Raw genomic sequence first — 19,793 nt, forward strand, 5'->3', positions numbered from 1 at the left:
ATTATTAAATGTAACCGTCAGGTATATTCTACCCACGAGGTTACAAAGAGAAAATGCAATGATTATTATTAACGTAACCTTCAGGTATATTCTACCCACGAGGTTACAAAGAGAAAATGCAATGATTATTATTAACGTAACCTTCAGGTATGTTCTACCCACGAGGTTACAGAGAGCAAATGCAGTGATTATTATTAATGTAACGATCAGGTATGTTCTACCCACGAGGTTACAGCGAGCATGCAAATGCAGTAACAATTTCAGATTTTAGCGCAACTATCAGGTTGAGTTCCTCCATTAAAAGAGTTTTTTGCTAGGGTTAAACAATTTTGGCTTTCATGAGTTTCAAGCCCGGGGGGGGGGGGGGGCACTTTAGGAATTTCTGGGTGGGGATGTGCCGCTGGGACCCTGGAACCCTTAACCTATACCAGAGCTATTTCAGCTAAATTTTGCTACCCTATACTAGAGTAAACTCCCCAAATCCCCCCTATCCTAGAGTAGCTGTTTCCCTCGTGGAGGTAAAATCTTCAACCAACTGATCAGTTTCCTGAAAAATTATACCCTATTCTAGACCCAAATGTTCTGATTTATATACCCTATCCTGGAGTAAACTGTTTGAAAACCATACCCTTCACAGCGGCACATACCTATATAGCCCATATATGGCAGTACCCCCCCCCCCCCCCCCTCGGGGGTTTCAAGGTGCAAGAAATTAGCAGTATAATTATAGCACACAAACATTGTCATCTAACTTTTCGCACGTAGCGAGAATAAGCCAAGAAATGAAGCGTATATAACGAAAAATCGTCCTCAGATGATCTCCATATTAAGGAAATTATACTAAACGTTGCGAAAGAAATTATTGTTTGTATCCGTCTTATCCATCGTAAAAGCGAGGGGTCATCGCAGGACATCCGGTATATTAAACAGAGGTAATACTCACGGGTTTCACGAGTTGTATGCACTATTTTTCGCCGAGAAACAAATTTAAACTTCAATTCTTACCTTAACGTAGTCCGTTCTTTTACCTTGCGTTCGACAACAAATCTGTTAAAGGCGAACAAAGCGATTCTGACACTCTTCTTTATGATGAGTAGCAAGCCGCAGGAACTGAAGGCGCTTGACTGCAGTAAAATCCACCGATATGCACGGCATTCTCACTACAAATGTAAACAAACGTCGCGGGGAAAAAAGACGAGGAGGAAAAATGTCAGATCTTCGTCTCGGCAATGTATTCCAGCTACCATGCCGGCGTATCTCCAGAAGGTGGACTCGAAGTGGGACAAACCTTGTGATTTTTTTTAGAAGCCCTTTGCGCGCAAACTAATTTATTCTGGCGCGAAATGAAGATTAACGATATGTATACTGAAATCTAATCCACGACAAGAAGATTTTCGCACTGTAGCGCGACATATTAAATGCCTGTTTTTACAAGTACGCGGACAAAGTGGTCCACTAGTTTAACTTTTTTTTAAGATGAATTTACTCCACAAAAGCAAAATGAAATGTTTTATCTCTATGTTGTTTACGCACCTGATTAGAAGGCAGAAGTAAATTCATCATACAGACCCCGTCAAAATGAAAGTACACGAATGAAACGGAATAAGTCTGGGACGGTTTAGTTTCTACTCAGCAGCTTCTTTGCTTTTATAACAAAAATTTAATGTTGCAGTCTGTTTTAAACTTTGGCATATCAACGCGCACAGTCACTGAATGAAAACAACAGTCACGATCACGTTCTTCGAAACCGACCAGACGCGCGCGACCTACCACTGTTATGGTAAGCAATTATCCCGAAAGTGTTAATGTCCCCGTGACAGTCTTCGCACTAAAGGTGTAAATGGTAAACCGAACGGTCGCTTTGATCATCAGAAAGACCTGTCAACTTTGATGATTTAACTGATTAAATTACGGGACAGAAATTTTACTGCTTGCGGCTCCTCGGGTGAACCGTCACAGCTCACGGTAGAGTCCAAGATTGACCGCGCTGAAAACGCCTTGGGACTACGCTAGCAAAGTACTTGGTTTTCTTGTGTGTTCATGCAATTTTTTTTTCAAACTGAATTTAGAATTTGGAAAGAATAATTTATTATGAATGTTATCTCATATTGCCAATATTTAAATTTCTTGTTCAATCTAATTTAAAATCTTCCACATACTACTAATTTCTTTTGAATATCAAACTACCGACACCTTCTTAACTGACACTACAATGCAAGTGGCAAGTCCTTAAAAAAAAAAAAAAAATTCGATTCACAGAAATGGAATTGAAATATAGACGTTTTAATTTATTTCATATAGGGTCTTCTAAACTGCTTCACCCATTTCTTCCCGGCTTGAAATTGAAAATTTTGGAAGATACATGTAACTTGTAACACCCTACGAATATGTAATTTAGGGATAAAATATGCACGAAACAAACTCACAATCCTCTCCATGCATATTTTCGTTTACGTATCTCGTAACACAGAAGCTGTCAGGTTGTTAGTTCTCAACAGAATGATTCATAACACAGCTTCGCACCTGCGAGTATGTTTTTAGGAGCATTTTTAGTTTTCACTTAAAAGTTTAAACTTTTAAAGCTACCTGTACCCCCGCGTACGCAAGAGCGTAACTGAAAAAACAAAAAGGCTTAATATGATGATGATGATGATAATAATACTAATAATAATGATAATAATAATAATGTATGTGTGTGGGGGGTGGGGGTGGGGTTGTATTTTGTTCGGGGGGGGGGGAGAGATGGAAATATATAAAGGGCCGCTTCAGACACAAACGATACATTACTTGACCTTAATTCAAAGTGGCTAAATTTTAACCGCAAAGTGATCGTATTTATCATTTACCAGCAGTTTGTTTACTATTTCTGTTGGTTTTCTGGCGACTCAATAAGGTATTTGTTTGGGAGGAGGGAGAGGCGGATTTGGTTTTCAACGCTACCTGACCTATTCTTTCGATCTGGCTCTCAGAACAAAAAAAAACAGTCAAACAAACAAACAAACAGCGAGCAAAAAACAAAAACAAAAACAAGCAGAAAGAAGCACATTACCATTAAGGGACCGGTCATTATTTATCGCCTGGGGGGGGGGGGGGGGGGGGGGGTCGGAGGATTTTGGGCTAAACACGATGAAATTTAGCCGATACCCCCTTTAAATGTTATTTTATTGAAGTGATCCCCCCTCATAACTATATATAACTTTCGTGATCCCCCCCCCATGTCTTTGTACCCATATTCACCTTTCGACGTGTATATTTAGTGCTTTAAACGTTCATATACAGGTAGTATTTCTAACTATGATGTACTTACAGCATAATAAAGCCGTTATCGCGCAGTCTTTTTTTAAAAGTGTCTCTTGATCCGTGTCTTTTTCTAGTCTGGATCCAGACATCTGAATTCAGTTGACATACAAGCAATCTTGCTTAAAACTGCAAAGTGCTTGAAACTGCAATCAGTGCTTGAAACTGCAAAGTTACTTTTTTTAGAGTGCCAAATAGCAGTCCGCCAAGTCCCTATCAGCAGGTCATATTTAGCGACAATTCGGTCATCTGGAAGGGCTAGGATCGGCCACTGTTCCTGTCTCCTTTTTTATTTTCATCTGTAGTGTAATAGATCAGCCTTTGTAGCTTTGCTCACATTTTTATAATTTTTTTTGTTCGTTTTTTTGTTTGTTTTCTTTTTGTTTTCCTTTTTTTTTTTTCATCCAGTGTTTGCTTCTACAGTAACTTCAGCTATTTGGTCATCTGGTACAAAAGTTAAAACTGGCATACGAACAGTTGACTGTTCATCGAGATTAGCAATGACAAGATCATCTTCGCTATCCTCGTCATCATCTAACTCCGTATCTGATTCTTCACTCTCTTCCTCACCGCTGGACAACTCATTCCCGTTGCCTGGACTTCTCTGTCGATAGTAATGGTAGCGAATTGCCTTTATCTTGTCCAGCTTTATACCAACAGGGGTCAGGCCATGTTCCTTAAGGTACAGGTCGAGCTCTCTAACCTTCAACTTTTCAACTTTGCCATTCTCAATAAGTATGCCCCACTGGTAGTCCTTGTATGTTAGTTCCTCTTCTAACCTTTTTTTCTCCTTAGCCTCTCTTGTTCTAATATCCTTCCTGATGTTGATATCATTTAGATGGCCTGGGTATTTAATAACATGCTTTTCCTCGACACTATAGGTTGCACAGAAAGCAGCGATAGTATTTGGATTGCCCAGCAGATTGGATCTCCCAGCAGAATGGGCACATTTATGGTGTATGCTTTCAAACTGGCATTGTTCAAGCAGATTTGAGTGGTCCCCCCTCTGAATCCTTCCAAAATTTTCAGTGATCCCCCCCTTTTGGGCTCTCAGTTACGACTGATCGCTCCCTCTGTTCTCCTAAAAATCAAGTGATCCCCCCAAAATCCTCCGACCCCCCCCCCCCCCCCCCCCCCCCCCCAGGTGATAAATAATGACCGGTCCCTAAGGAGGCTAATACTTTAAAAGGCGACATTTAGCTAAATACAATTATTGTTCTCAGCATCAGTTTAGCAAAAGATTTCTAGGTTTTGTTACCAATATTACTAGTTCTAGCTATCAGTAAGTGCCAACGACGGAAAAATCCGATCTGAGAAAATGTGTGGAGTCTTTGCACAATATAATCTATACAGTGTAAGTCGCACGGGTGAAGAAATTTGTCTACTAAAACACGAGTTAAGTTACCAATGTGGCTTGCTGACCGATGAGAAAAGGGTACTAGGAGTGGGGGGGGGGAGGGATTGCCCGTGCCCCTCCCCCTTCCCACTTTTTGGGCGAAACTTAAAAAAAGAAGAAGACTAACACTTTTCCGTCGAAAATACTGAGTGAATAACACAACGCAATTCTCCCTTCGATTTTACAGAATATGTTGTTAGGGCTAAACTTTAACCTCTCAAGTCTGTTTAAATCCCTGTCTCGCCCTTACCTAGCCCATACAGCCGTCTTTCCTCGCTTCTCATCACTAGCCGGATGTTTCGCCGGGAAGACGAGGAGAGACGGCTGTCATGCAGCCTACAGATGATCCTTTGCTTGTAATTTCCATGATGGCGTCACTGTTTTCCCTTTTTTTTTCGTTAACATTGTACCTCAGCGAAAACACTAGGAATGGGTCACATATATTCTAACCATTTGCATTTTCTTTCGTATTTATTAAAATGTCCTATGGATAACGCAGGAAATAGCATTTCCGAGTCCCTAAAATGAAAACTTTTCTGGGGAGTATGTCCCCAGCCCCCCCTACTTTGAGCGCCTTCGGCCTTCTAACTTTTTTTCCCTTTACGTAGACCTTCAAAATCTCACGTTACGTCCCTAAAATCTATTATACGAATCTCGAAAACTTGCTTTTACACGAGCCCTTTTCAAGAGAACAATTAATGAAACAATTAATTTGCTTTCTTAATGCAATCTACATTGTGATTGTTCCATTTCAAGTCACTGGATATCGTAACACCTAGTATCTTCGCACAGTCAGTGACAGGAAGCTCGTTTCCGTCTACCTCGAGAGGGGAGAAGTTATGAGAGATCTTCTTAAAATCGATAACCATCTCCTTGCACTTGTCGGCATTTAGCTGCATCCGCTGGAACCGAGACCAGTCCGCCACGGCAGTAACAGCGTGTTGCACATTACCCAGGGAGCCGCGAGGTATGGTTTGGGAAACTGTCGTATCGTCCACATACTTCCACGTGAGAGCGTCAACCTTGAGATCATTGATCATGAGTAAGAAAAGCGAGGGCTTGGTGGACTTGAGATTGTCAACTTTTGAGGCGAAGTACTTGTTGCAGAGCGATTTACGCTCTCGATTAACGGCGTTACGGTAGAGAGAGTAGCTCTCCTTATCTACATTGTTAAATGCTTGCTGGCGTAGCCTGACAAGGTTTTTGAACTCTGCTGTGATCCATGGCGCATCGTTGACGTGAATCGTGTGGTGTTTGACCGGCATGATATGATCCATACCAATGTGAATCGTGTCTGCAAACAAGCTCAACTTGGCCGAGCAAGAATCTGCGCGGTTTAACAGGGACTAGTCGATAGACGAGAAGTAGCGTCCGAGCTCCAACTTTCTACTTGCCCGTGTGTCCCGCCTTGAAACAGTTTTCCTACTGGAAACCTTTTCCACTGGCCTCGCTTTGGGGCCCACAAGAACGACCTTGTGGTCGGACAGGCCGAAAGGGGGAAGGGTTTGCACTGAGTTCGCGTCGTAGAGTTGGGGAAGGTTTGTGATCGCTAAGTCCAAAATTTGGTCCCCCTGTGTGGGCTTGTCTACCATTTGTTTAAGCTGGAATTGGGTAGTCTAGCGGGGAATATTTAGGCGATTGAAATCCCCGCATAACAAGAGACCGCAACCGAGGTACTCTCCTTCCATGGACGTGAGGGACGCAGACAGATAGTTGACAAATGCCGCGTCTCTGTAGCTGTCGTTAAAGTATGGATGGTATATAACGCCCGCAATAAGACAAGGAACCCCGCGCAGGAGCCGACTAGGTCGTAGCCACGCCCACAGGGCCTCGATGTCCGGATCGGGAAGGTTGTCCAGGCACTTGAATACTAGGTCGTAGCCACTGAAAACTCTCGCAGATTGTGAAAATATGGACACTTTTCAGAAGTAGACCTACGTGAAAACATTTAGCTAAAAATTAGTACTGATGGAAACCACTATATTTTTAACTACGGTGGACATATTGGTTTATAAAAATTCCGTAACCTCCACTGCAGTAATCTAGCAATTTTGAGTGGACACTCGGAGCGCGGACACCGACCGGTCCCTTTTTTTCTATCGTCTGGTACAGCCTGTCTATAATATCTGTACTATACTCAACTAATTGTTGTCATTTCAGACTAGGTATTCAAATGCATGTTACGTAGCAGTTCACAGTGTTGTTGTTGTTGTTGTTTTTACTGCAATACAGGTTAAACATCGCTTGAAGATAGCCTGATAGTGGAAATAAACTATGTTATGTAAAAGTGTTTAATAAATGGCCCAATCTGCATTAGAGCGAAACGCCGACATCCACTTTATTAATACGGGCACGCACTTTCTATGGCCCTCTCAGTGTCCGTATTAACGGGATTTGACTGTTTACACATTTCGCCGAATTTTTGAAAACATACCTCAAAACGGGCCAGAATATTCGCGCAGGAACCTGGCGATAGCCAGGTTTCTGGTCACCGCGGTGAGAAAAAACATAGGGGGCTTGCTTTCCTTGTTGGTCTCATTGTCAAGCTCAGTCCCTGAGCTAACTCGCCATGGGTTGGAAAGGGGCCTCTACGTCAATCCCTAGGGGGGCGATGGTGCTGCAAAAGCGTGGTACCTTCCGTTAGTCTTGTTCTGGGAGAGTCAGTGCACTGGTCATGTCTGCCTTTAGTTTGTCATGTCAAATTCTTGTAATGTTTGAGGCCCATTGGCCAATGAAAGCATTCCCCTCAAGCACGTGCTAGGCTGGGGGGTGGGGGCGTGGAGGAAGTCAGGGAGGGGTGATTTAACGTTGAATTCTCTGCTTAGAACTTGGTTAAGTCTCAAGCAGCCTCCGTCATTTAGGGCCTTTAAGCAGCTAGAGTGTATGGCCAAGTCCAGAGTGTCTTTTTGATGGACTTGAATGTTTCTTTTGCTAATCAGGAACCAAGAAGAGAGTCACCTTAAGAGAACCATGGGTAAGAGCTGAGTTTCTTGGCGATATTTGCTTTAGTTGAGTCAGTTTAAGGTGTGTGGGCTCCAGGAGTCCGATGGTACGGTTTTCATAAATCCGGCTAGACAAACATACATACATACATACACACATACATACACACACACGCACACACACACACACACACACACACACACACACACACACACACACACACACACACACACACACACACACACACACACACAAATACAAAAAAAAAAGAAACTTATGCCAAACTTATTAGAAATTGAGCGTTTTAAGTCTAGTATACTTTGAATGGGTCTCTATTTTCCTTTGAATTGATCCTCCTTTTATTTTCATACCACACTGCCAGTTCTTAGGCCAAGGCTGAATGGGCCACATCTTGTTCTTCTTTTTTCTTTCTTTTTGTCATTCTTTTTTTCTTTTCTTTTTTTCTTTTTTATAATACAGAGATGACCTGGGAACCAGAAAAGGCGCGCAGTGGTTTATGGGATTATTAGGTTTTGTCACGGTGTGATTCGGCCTCCATTAAGGCAGGGAATTTTTTACTCTCGTGGAAAGTTGCGGCCTTCCAATAATAATAAACTCTTTTCCATTTCAGTAGACTATTTGGTTGCATGCCGTGCAAAAAAAAGGTATTTTACTGTGATCGCCGTCTTTAAAATTAAACAAAATGAATAAAATGAAATGATAATAATAAAAATAAAAATTCAAAGAAGAGGAAGAGTGTGGAAACATATCATGGGGTATATATTTGCGCAATATTTTTTGTGTGTATCTGAGTGCCCAAATGTGAAGAGTTCGTAAAACAGCCATTTCTATAAACTACAGCTCTATTATTTTCTTGTTTGGGAAATGCGTGTAAATATAAGGTTATTTTCTCTTAAAGCGGTCTTAAATTTGTGAATTCAGAAGGAGATTGAGGAGACAAAAAACTCGATTCATTGGTTGAGCCGTGCATGATTATGAAATACGAAAAACGACAAGTAGGTTCTTTGAGAGGTTTGCTTGGAAGAACCGTTCATGTACTTGTTATCACTATAAAACACCAAATATTATCTTGCTTTGTCTTCTCTAAATTGTTTTCTAAAATATTCAAAAGGAAGAGACACACCATCTGGTAACTAGAGTAAAATAAACCAGTCATCAGCTGGATGGATTATTAAGAAACATTTTTAATGCAAACGATTGTAAAATGTGTATTTTTGTTTTTGTTTTTTTTTCCTCTCCTCTTTCTCATTTTCTTTGCCTATGCATCCTAACATGGGCTGAGTTTGTTGTTGGTTGTCTTCCTTACCCCAAGAAAATTTTATCCGGATGTTCCAGTTCCTCGCAGAATGTGGTAGGAGAAGAGCCAGTTGGTATGCTACCACAAAACTCATATTTATTCTGTATTTACATTTACATATTTTTCACTGAATATCATGCACTAATCTACAAAATACTTGGCGAAAGGGCAGTAGTTGAGTTTGTCTGAAAACTCAGATGGTTTTTTGGTAGAAATTCTTAGAAGAAAGCTTTTTTCCATGTTTATGCGGAAGGTAATTCTCAAGGCAGTTCGATCCACTTCGATCCAACTTCAGAAAATTTATCAAGTCTACTTCCGACTGCCGTTTGAATATCTAAAATTTTCTTGCCGGGGGTCAGATGAAGTTATTATACGAACACGATACAATTAAGGAAAAGAATAGCAGTGCGAGATGCCTTAAATGTCTGACATTGTCATTTTTGTCACTTATACCTAATTGCAAAACCATAATAAGTATTTACAGAAAACATATTTACATGGCAAATTCCCTTTTAACTTCCTTAACTCAACTTATGATACCGCATGTTGTTTAGGAATAGGCTATTAAACTTATAGCAAACGGAAGTTTTTACCGTTGTTGCAAAAGACGTTTTTTTTTAGGATTATTAAAACGGAATTTTGATGTGATCAATTCCTAGTTAGTTCTTTGTTCTTATGTCGAATTGTTTCTTTGACAACTTTAACACAAGGACGTATATACATCATATCTCAGCTGATATCTAGCAGGGTTTTGGTTCTTTTGAACCTTATTATGGAGGATCTGACGTGTAAATGAAATATGAACTGCAATGTGCCTAAATTTCAGGCGCGGATCCACACTGGTTTCCACCGTTTTACGGAAATCGGTCAGATTTTTCATAACAAATTTTTAATAAAGAAAAAACTTTTCAAGTTGCAAGGCTTCATCCAAGGCGAATGAAACTGGCCAATATCGTGTCTGAATGACTCAGAAACCCAGGAAAAGGGACTTTAGGGAGTTAAAATCGAAAAAATTTCCAGGAGAGCATTCCCCCGATACCCCTGAAAGTGCACCTTCGACGCTCGTTCAGTTTAGGAAATCGGATCCTAGATCCGCGCCTACTAATAATTTTTTTTGAAAGTTTTTTGGCAAATTAAAATCTGTAAGAATTTAACTACTTAACCCTTCCCCCCCTCCCACCCCCACAAAAGAAAAAAGGAAAAAAAAAATCTAAAAATTGATTGTTTACGCGTGTAGGCAGATGATATTTTGCACAATTTGTCAGGTGTGGCCTACGGAAAATTGCCATCGATAATGGTGGGACGCTATCTAATTCATTAATTTAACCAACCATAGCGGGGGCACTAAGTGTTAACAAATTAAGACGCCGATAAAGCCAACTATATAGTTTAAACTTCCTCCTCCAATTACTGAATTAGAGGTAGCGTTTTGGATGAAGCCAAAGTTGCATCTCTTCTGTCGGAACATTTATCGATGGATTTTTTCATTCCTGGAAACGCCGACAAACAAACTAGGACAAAAGCACCCAAAATATTAATTCTTAGACAATAAAATAAGTCAGCTTAAACGAGTGCTCAAGACATAAGCGTTAGTTCAAGATTTTCCTGCAAGTAAACTGCCCGGATTATTCATTTAGTCAGTCAGTGTATAAGAAATTCAAGGCTGCAAGGTTATGAGTGAAGAGGTGATACACTGACTAGGTGGAGTTGATACTTGTACTTTCACGTAAAACATTAAATAATTTCAGAGAGAAAGATTTTAGGGAATAACTTTACTTTCCCTAAAAGCCTTCGTTTTTACCAATAATATCACCCTCTTTAAAGCCCTGAAGGCCTTAAAGCCTTCTTTATAATAATAATATCACTTTCCACAAAACCTTTTTTCGTACTCCACAATACATTTAAAACTCTCTCACTACTGCATGACTGTGTCACTGCAGAAGCCGATTTCTGAATTGACAATAGTGTTAAACATCGTGATAGAGGGAGTCCATACAATTTTAGAGAGCGTGTCATACATCATTTTGAAGGGCAAAAATTAATATGACATTGTACTGCGACAAAGAAACCACACTAATTTTTGATGTGGGTGTCTAATAACTACAATACCGGCCGCTAAAGAAATTACTTATACACGTGAGAGACTACTTTGTCTCTGTTTCACAAGCGCTTTGTTGAAGTATAAAATATGAAGACCAGTGTTTTACATTAAATGGAATGCCTTTGCGAGTAATTTAGGACGGAATTGTCGTTCTTTGAGCTAAATTAGTTCTAGGGCCTCCTATTATGAGACCTATCGGGTTGATAACCACGCTAGGCCGCCAGAGTATCTGAAGCTGATGCATTTGCCAAATTATATCATACACAAGGCGAAAAACAGTTACTTATTCTAAGTCTTGGTAAGGGTTTTGGGATATTGAAAACGTAAGTACAGTGCTCTGACTATCATAAGAACTACCATCTTCCTACATGTAATATATAAATATATATATTTTTTCCTTCTGCAGGGTGTATTTGCCTATTTAGGGTAATGAAACCCATTGTCGTATATAAATTTTCCGTTAATTTTTCGCTTGGAAACTACTTTATGCCGATCCAATTATTTATTTGGCGTCTGTCATCTAAGTTGCTAATCGCTATCCCAGTTCACAGTGTTAATTATGCAGCGAAGTTTTTCTCTGAATAGCATTAAGCGTCCTATATATAATTTAAAAAAAAAAAAAATGCTTTCTGTATTCAAGATGTATTTTTCTTTCAATGCAATGAATATCATTGCCTTAAATGAACTTTCCCTTAACATTTTGGGTAAAAACTAATAAGTGCTGGTCAGTTTATGGATTTCAAGGTACATTATTCTTTACCAACGCGATCCCAGCTGTCCCCAGAATTTATGCAGCGACGTTTTAAGCACTTTACCCACTTGTTAACGACTGATTACGTGTGCTGAAAACATAACGCCAACAAATTTTCTGTCCATGCTGTTTAGACCAGGAAGCAACGTAAGTGTAGGTGTCACTTACACCTAATTGCAAAACCACTGTCTTAGAAAAACTTAAATATTAGATCAAAGTACCAAACTGTCTTACTCGTCCACTGTTGAGATAGTTATTCTAATGATGCTTATTTATCAACCAGTTAATTTTAAAAAAATTTTTAAAAGCCAAAACATTGCAATCTTTAAATTCATGGTGGACACCAAGCATAGATAGGCAACGCTCTTCTTAACAGAAAAGCCAGCGCGGGAATAAAGTTAAAGATACCCCGCTCTACCGAAGATAGTAATTTTCGAGCCATAAGCAATATTACAATGATGCTCAAAAAACAAACTGGTTTTCTTTTGTTTTTTGTTTCCGTGCTGTTTATTTTCTGTAAAAGCCTTGAGATTTAGCGATGAATCTTGTAATTAACATTGTTCGCGCCAATAGGCAATTTTCGTATTGCCCGACGGCCCTTGGACGAACACGATTACGAGGCTAATGAGGGTCCACTTCTTTGCAAAAACAAAACAAACATATTTAATTTGCCGCTGAGTCACTGGAAAACGATAGAAATCTTAAAAATAGTAAGATTTCAAAGCTTAAACTTTACCAGTAAGCCAAAGGGATGTCTGTTGCAAAAAACAAAATTGTGGGAAAAGCTAATCGTACTTAATAGAAAAAAGAAAAAAGCGACGAAGACAAAAGAAGAAGTAAACTTTTTAAGCTTGAAAAGGGTAAAGTTTGTTAAAATGACAATATTTTATTCCCTTTAATTATCTTACTTCTTAGTATTCTATTTTACTCTTGCGTATATATGTAAAATGGAGTTTAAACTGCTCAGCATATCTTCTGTATAAAATTTTGTGCTCGAGCTCTTGTCGAGTGAAATGTGCGTACGTTTTTTTTTTTTTGGTGACTGAATATTTTAACAAATAATATAAGCTACATGGAAGCTTATTTACCTGTATATTGTTTTAGTCATCTTCGTTTAAACCGATTTAACGTCCTTACAGTGCAAGGAATTTATGCAGGACGTTTGCCCCGTTGATTTATTTTTTTTCAAATTCACAAAATTTTGCATTCGATCGCTCCGTTAGAAAAAATGTCAACTAAAAAGGTTTCAGATTAACTTGCAAGCTTTCGACAAGTACATACACTCCATGAAAGGTAGGGCTTAAAGCAGTTTTAACCATCAGTAAAAATAGCATTAATGGATTGAGGGTACGGTATTATCTTGTTTAAGGATTTTTAAAGCATCTTCGCATTTTTATTGAACTCACTCACCGACCACTATTTCGGTCAATTCTGGTTATGCTCGTTGTTTTTCTTAGTGATGACGAGCTGATTTTCGTTTTCCTGTTTGAAACAATGATTTCTCAAGCCTATAAGTAACTTTCAACGTTTCAAATTTTCCTTTTTTTTGCCAACTCAGCAGCAGTTCTCTTATCTTTGGTTGTCTTGGTGAGAAGTGACCTGCATTAACCTCGCTTTCGCGCAAGAACAAGCCCTCGTCCTGGGCCGTCCGGGAATACGAAACTCACCTATTAACTGGTTCAATGACTTTACTTTCAATTGCAGATTCATCACGCAAAACTATTTCAGCGATAAAAGGAAGTTCTTGTTTCTATCCCAACCCTGAAAACTTACTTTAAGGAAGAATAAAAGTGTTATTCCGCTGTACCTTTTTTCCCGGCCAGTTTACAGGCCGTCAGGAGGGATACCAAATGACCTTGTAAATTGTCCAAGAATACTGTACATGGAGAAGTAAGCTCATTATTGTTGTTATTATCTATTAATGTTTTTTTGTTCGTTTCAAGGAAAAGAAACAAAATAGTGATTATGACCATAATACAGTTTAAAAGAGATTATAATATTAATAAATAATGATTCATCGTTTACACCTCTCCAGCAGAAAAGCGGAGAATTCAAGAACCGTAGAAAAGTGATGTCACATGATGTCCGTATGACGGTGAATTCATCAGCATTCTGTATGCGCTGTGAGGTAAATTATACAATTTGGGCGGAAGAAACTGATTCTTGCAGCCAAGTGATGCAGCAAGTTCCTCAATTAAACGAGAAGAATGCCTCACCACGTGGACTGTGTTAAAAAGGAGGATGAAAAGCTTTATTTAAAGAAAGTGCAAACGGTATCGAAAATAGAACAGAACAATAAGTTGCTCCAGCTCTTAGATCCGCATTCTGCATAAGTAGAGGAAGATAACTCCATTCCATGCAGATCAACTGGAAAGTGTTTCTTTCATTAGAAAATCTGAACTACGTACTAAACTGGACGAAAAGCGTAATTGGCTAAAAATGTCTTGGAGTAATAGTGACAGGCGAGTGGTACGGTGTTCAAGGTTCCCTAGTCTTGAGTCGCTCTGAGAGAGGGCTTGAGTTTTTTAACTCAGTTTTTTAGCTCAGTTGGTAAATTCATTTTCTTTTCTCTCTCTTTTAATGTTTGCTGGCTTGTTATTTTGATATTTTATTTCTCTTGTTAACATAATGGTCATATTGGAGAAACTTGTACTTATTGAATGACTTTTTTATTTAACTGCTCCATAAGATAAGTGTCATTTACCCAACCTCAGCTGTTTTTCTACTGGTTTTCTCGTTGTGTGGAAGTTCAGCAGAGAAAACCGACAATACCAACGCTGCAAATTCGTCAAGACATAAACGCCACGGAACAAGGAATCTCTGACGGTTCCGCTAAAGAGAAGTCTGGCTTGCTCGTTACTGCCCAAGGGGGAAAAGATTACATGGCTGTTAGTGATATTAGAGACGAGATTGCTTTGCACTAGGAGCAAGCCGGGACCGCTAGGACGAAGAGCAATATGTAAACGCCAGAATAAGGCAATCCGATTCAAGAGCAACACAACACCGAACCCTTGTGTAGAGAGATACCAGCTCAAGTTGATAGACCGCGACATGGTTGTGCTTACCGTGATTTGTGCAGAGGGTTGTAAATGAATTAAAAGAGAGTATTTCTTAAAAAATAGAGATCAACCCTTAACATTTGTAGTAGACTGTAAACGGGCCAACGGCGGAACGCCTGAAGTCGCAAAAAAGTTGCTGAAAAGTTTCTCGTAGTAAGTAAAATCAAAACTATGACAGCCACTATTCGCTTTTGTAATGCTATTTGTTTTTCTACAAACTCAGAGTATACTATAACGTTTTATACAGACAAAAATCTGAGCAAAGGCAAACTCCCATAACATTGTCTTTCTTTAAGTCTTTCTGACTCGTGATATTGTAGACAAATTTTATATTCACCGTTGCTCAGTGAGCAAACCTCTTAAAATCATTCAGCTTCATTTTTGTAAAAAGAATGTTGCCAGACGAAAACCCTCTCAGATCACAATCTGAAATTTTCTTGTAAAGATACATTAAACAAGGTTTAACCAGTATTAGAGGTCTTCATAATTCCTGATGCTCTAAATGGGAAAAGTTGCCAAAAAGTTGCCATGCATCTTGTGGCTGAGGCTAGAGGTGGGGGACCCTATATCCCTTTCTGCTTACAACTTTTTTTTAATCCTAAACCCCACTAGAGAGTAAGTTTACAAGCTACATTTTGTTCTGCTCACAACTTCTTTTTTTATCTAGACTGCGAGCAGTCTCTTGTTTTTCTTTGCAAAGTTAATGCACGCGAAACCTAAGCACGCGAGCGGCGAAGTCGGGAGCTGGGAGAAACGAGGGCGTAAGCCCGAGAAGAAAAAATAAGAGACTGCTGACTGTTTTGTTCTGTCTGGGGACAACGAAACTGTCAAGGTAATTTAATTAATCAATAAACACGAGTAACTTGAAACGATTAATACAACTGAAAAAATTACTCTTTCTTTAAATCCGGTAAGATTGCATTGAATTCGTTTCCCGTGAGGAAATTTACAGCCGTTTTCTTCTGTTAGACATGCTTAAAAGTTTTATCAATGAGATTACTGCTTGGTTCGCTATTGTTTACAGTTGGTTGTGACGCGTGACTATTTTAATGCTTGCAATCTCACCACAGACCAGACAATGATCTGTCAACAGCTGTGCAATTGACCAATCGGTTAGTCCGTTTCTGGGCTGACGGAGGGTTTGTTTACCACAAAAGAGCCAGCAGTCCGTCTTTTCTGGTCTCCTCTCTGTAATAATGACGTCGTGGTTTGCAACTGCGCTGGATAAGATAAGAACTAGACGGATTTTAAGAGAAAAGGTGGACTGCAAGAAGTCTATTTTTTATCCTAGACCCCACTGGAGGGTTTACAAGGCACATTTGAAGTTAGTTGTAGAAATTGAGAGAAAACGTTTAGCCTACTAAAAAGTAGGTGCACGTTGTAAATATTGGTATTTATTTACAGTATTGTAAACCACGGACATTTTTCCCTAGACGATTAGACATTAGCACCTGACATTTTCAGTAGCTGTTCGTCTATCCCTCCCGCGCATTTTGAGACATGTTTTAGAGTGAAAATGCATGTTTTTTCAACGTATTCCAATTTTAAAAGTAAATCTTGTGGAGAAAATGAAGAGAAATACTTATTCGGATGTTATTTTACTTGTCATGCACAAAACATTGCCAAGTTTCACCGCTTTTACTTGATTTAACGGTAAATCCAAGATGGCCATCATGTTTGGGGACGTCACAGTCCTCCACCAGCGCCACCACACATGGAATATACCTCATCCTGTAGAAAAGATCAAAAGTTTTCCATTGAAGGCAAAATCTTGTCAAAATATTGCAACATGTCTAGGAAGGGGTACCCTCAATCCTGCCCCCTCCCCCGTCCGTGGGTTCAAAAGAACAAGCAACTTACTCGAAAAAACCCTTTTTTACCCGTTTTAATTCCTTCACTTATCATCTTGGCCCCTCAGTTAATTCTGCACAAACTGAACTGCAGACTTTCTCACCTACATACTGACCACTTGGTCACTGAAGTATGCTAAAGGGGAAAGTTACAGGGCCAGCAATCAAAAGGAACTAGAAGAAATTTATGATTCTTGTCACGTGTTATCAGCCGTCGAAGGAGATGACAAATCGGCATCCTTCTTGAAGTATTATATATATTGATTTCTGGCCGTTGGATATTGTAGGAACAGCGGGTGGAGCTTTCGAAAATGAAATCGAGACCTAATTTGCTTAAGTTTTCTGATAGAAAGCTAAAACCATAACCTAAGGAAAATAGCAGAATCATAGCCAATTTGCTTACTTTATCAACTAGCACAAAGCTAAATCATCTCTACCTCGAGGAGAGTCACGTTCTAGTCATCAACTTTCTCCAACCACTTCATTTTCTAATCTCATTTTCAGTTGCATGAGTCGTGGCTCATTTTAGAATACTGATGGCCTGGGATCTAGGATGGCGCGCGGTCGTTTATGGGATTATTTAGATTGTCCTTCAGCCTGTGTATTACTCCTCAAATGCATTTGTTTTAGTTAAGCGACGAATGTTAGCTATAGAAGAAAGTTCTCTTTCAAAAGTGTGGCCTGTCAATATTATAACGCACTCTTTTATGATAAAGTAGGCTATTTTCTAGTTCACTGTTAAGTGTAGAGACTTTTCCCCCCTTGTGTTGTCTCCTATGTCGAAAAAGAGTCCGTAAAACACACGTGTGGATAAGTTATAACTCTGCCATTTTCTTGTTTGGGAAACACCTTTAAGTACTTTGCAGAGTGACATTTTCTATCGTCGCAACTTTTACTTCCAAACCCAGAAGATAGTAAAAGGTTAATAATACGATCCCATTGGTTGAGCTTGCGTGGGGATAAAATGTGAAAGAAAAAGAGGAAATTTTAAAAAAAGAAAAATAAAGAGCCATCGAAAAAATTAAAAACAAAAACAAAAACCCTGATCTGAATGTGTGTGTTTTTTTTTTCATATATATATTTGGGGGACAGAACCGTTGGAATACTTCATATCCTTGTACGGCGCCAAATAATCATTATCTTGTCTCGTGAGTCTATGCTGTTTGCGTATTCAAAAGGAAGAAATAGACCATCTGGCAACCGATAAAAACCAACCACTCATTAGCGTGGTGGACCTAAGTAGAGCAATTAAGAAAACTGTATGATGCAGACAGAGAGGTTTTTCTCCTGGTCGTCCGGCTTTTCCCCAGCCTTAAAAACAGCATTCTAAATTCCAGTTCAATCCGGAGCGTGGTAGACGAAGAACCACTTCGTGGATATGCTACCCAGGCTTAAAGTCTCATTTGCTTTACATCTTTATTTTTATTTATTCATTTATTATTATTGTTATTTTTTATTTTTTTATTATTATTTTTTACACACGACCTTGCGCTTGCACTACATAATACTTGGCTACAAGTTTTTCTTAATTTTAAGATTATATTTCGTACTGGGTACGTCCTAGAGACATGTTTATGCGGTAGTTCTTAAACCAATTAGTTTAGAAAATTCATCAAGTCCACCTCCGACTTCCGTTATATTATCTAAAATTTCCTTTGGGTCAAATATAGTTCCGTAAAGTAAACACTCCCAAAGAATAACAGTTAATACGTGCACACAATCTGAAAGATAAGGAATAAGCGTTTAATTTGTTAGATGTCTAAAATTGTCGTCTTTATCATTGATATAAGATATTCAAGGGATCTGACGCGCTAATGCAACCCCAGTATGACTAATATATTTTCTTATCTGTATATTTATTTATTTTGTAAATTTAAATCCCCAGCAGAGCAGCTAGAGGATGTTTTAATGTCTAAACTCCTCCGTTTTTAACTATAAATAAGCTCAAGGAAGCGCGAAGCTTTAATAAAGTGATTGTTTAAGCATGTAGGCAGATGCATCATGCATCATTGGGTATATGTATGTCATTTTAATTTAAAAAACTAAAGGAAAAATATAGAATAAAAGTTTATAACCGAGGGACGTCATCCAAGTAAATAACCAACCATAGGGAGGACAGTAACTGTTAATAAACTAAGATGCAAATAAAACCAACTTTATAGTTTAAACTTCCTTCTCAAGTTAAGTAGAGGCAGCAGCTGTTTGGATGAAGCCAAAAATGCAACCATTAGGATAATAACTACGATCAGATCTATCGGAACATTTAATCATGGGTTTTCTTTATAAAAAAGAACAACAAATTCAAAAAGACACTCGCACTCAGAGTATACTTGAAAATAATAATAAAAAAGACTGATCAGCTACGGACGACTCGGCTTTCAGATGTGCATTTCCAATTCAAGATCTTTCTGCAAGCAAACTCGTGTTATACTGACCCCAAATGATCGAGTCAGTGTAACAAATTTAAAGGCTGCATGAAAAAGCCGATAAATTATTGTCTCGAAATTAATGAAAAGTTAATGTATGCATCATTAAAATGAGAAATAGTAAGTTTCACTACGGCTTACTGGAGAAATTGCGGGAGCGTATCTAACATAATTTCGAGAACAGCAACAACAACAAAAATGACAAAAATATCTCAGAACCATTTTGAAGGCGGTGCCAAATAATTACAACATAGGCTCAATATTAAGAGTGAGAAATTTTGTCACTGTTTGATAGCATAAAATCTTTAATACGGTCTTTAAAGGCTAGTCAATTTTTCTCAATGAATACATTATTCATTAAAGGGAATGTTTCTGCCAAAATGAGTTTCTTTTAGCTAATTTAAAAATCTCTATTGTGGGGTTAGGGTCGTCTTGTATGAGCCTATCAACCGGGCTGGTAATTATCTTGGAGGTATTAGCCTCTGAAGCTCATGCAAAATATTTGGGCATTTGCATAATTATATATTATGTTTATTGCGCTTCGTAACAATTGCCCAATGCTTAGAATATCAGTGATGAAAGTCACCAGAAGGACTTGGTCCTCGAGAATGGTCTCTAACTGAGGTATGTAAATAAGAATTGAGGAAAAAAG

General features: G+C 38.8%; 1 protein-coding gene across 1 annotated transcript in view; it reads right to left on the reverse strand.

Moving 5' to 3' along the window:
- LOC140936280 (uncharacterized) overlaps positions 1 to 19,793 on the reverse strand; it is a 217,528-nt gene that overhangs the window by 116,980 nt on the left and 80,755 nt on the right. The window lies entirely within an intron of this gene.

The sequence above is a fragment of the Porites lutea genome, chromosome 5, assembly GCF_958299795.1.
Source record: "Porites lutea chromosome 5, jaPorLute2.1, whole genome shotgun sequence".
Taxonomy (NCBI): Eukaryota; Metazoa; Cnidaria; class Anthozoa; order Scleractinia; family Poritidae; genus Porites; species Porites lutea.